The sequence below is a fragment of the Triticum dicoccoides genome, unplaced genomic scaffold (assembly GCF_002162155.2).
Source record: "Triticum dicoccoides isolate Atlit2015 ecotype Zavitan unplaced genomic scaffold, WEW_v2.0 scaffold137944, whole genome shotgun sequence".
Taxonomy (NCBI): Eukaryota; Viridiplantae; Streptophyta; class Magnoliopsida; order Poales; family Poaceae; genus Triticum; species Triticum dicoccoides.
In genome coordinates, this window is record NW_021197665.1 from 1 (window position 1) to 1,142 (window position 1,142).

Genomic DNA, 1,142 nt, shown 5'->3' on the forward strand with positions numbered 1-1,142 from the left:
TAGTGAGAATGTAGAATCGTCTTTGGAGCGGACCTGGGAGTGGCAAGCATAAGGGACGAAGACGGGGAAACATGTCGGATGCGATCATACCAGCACTAAAGCACCGGATCCCATCAGAACTCCGAAGTTAAGCGTGCTTGGGCGAGAGTAGTACTAGGATGGGTGACCTCCTGGGAAGTCCTCGTGTTGCATTCCTTTTATAATTATTTTTTGCGCCTTGTGACAAACATATCGCACGTGCGCGATATATATTAATCCCGTTATATTATTTTTGACGTTTGCGATATGTTTAAGCTCGATGCTCATTGCTCGCGCGTCTTGGGGCGGCTTTGTGGCGCGAAGAGCGCTTTCTGAAAAGGGTGGAAAAAACTCGTGTTGCTGCGGTATGGAGGAAGGGGTGGAAACCGTGGAAAACTCGTCTCCGTGATTGAGCGGGAGAGTAAGTAGTATAGGACATTATCCATTGTTAGGGAACGGTTGTAATGGTAGTGAGAATGTAGAATCGTCTTTGGAGCGAACCTGGGAGTGGCAAGCATAAGGGACGAAGACGGGGAAACATGTCGGATGCGATCATACCAGCACTAAAGCACCGGATCCCATCAGAACTCTGAAGTTAAGCGTGCTTGGGCGAGAGTAGTACTAGGATGGGTGACCTCCTGGAAAGTCCTCGTGTTGCATTCCTTTTATAATTATTTTTTGCGCCTTGTGACAAACATATCGCACGTGCGCGATATATATTAATCCCGTAATATTATTTTTGACGTTTGCGATATGTTTAAGCTCGATGCTCATTGCTCGCGCGTCTTGGGGCGGCTTTGTGGCGCGAAGAGCGCTTTCTGAAAGGGGTGGAAAAAACTCGTGTTGCTGCGGTATGGAGGGAGGGGTGGAAACCGTGGAAAACTCGTCTCCGTGATTGAGCGGGAGAGTAAGTAGTATAGGACATTATCCATTGTTAGGGAACGGTTGTAATAGTAGTGAGAATGTAGAATCGTCTTTGGAGCGGACCTGGGAGTGGCAAGCATAAGGGACGAAGACGGGGAAACATGTCGGATGCGATCATACTAGCACTAAAGCACCGGATCCCATCAGAACTCCGAAGTTAAGCGTGCTTGGGCGAGAGTAGTACTAGGATGGGTGACCTC

The 1,142-nt window shown here is 48.5% G+C and overlaps 2 non-coding genes and 1 pseudogene across 2 annotated transcripts; all 3 read left to right on the top strand.

Annotated features, from left to right (window-relative positions):
• The first annotated feature begins 76 nt into the window (after positions 1-76).
• LOC119343706 lies at positions 77-195 on the top strand. The gene has a single exon (XR_005166221.1). It is a non-coding gene; the product is annotated as a 5S ribosomal RNA (ribosomal RNA).
• Positions 196-562: 367 nt separating this feature from the next.
• LOC119343707 lies at positions 563-681 on the top strand. Its single transcript, XR_005166222.1, has one exon. It is a non-coding gene; the product is annotated as a 5S ribosomal RNA (ribosomal RNA).
• A 367-nt stretch (positions 682-1,048) lies between these two features.
• On the top strand, positions 1,049-1,142 carry LOC119343708 (annotated as a pseudogene; the record flags this gene model as incomplete).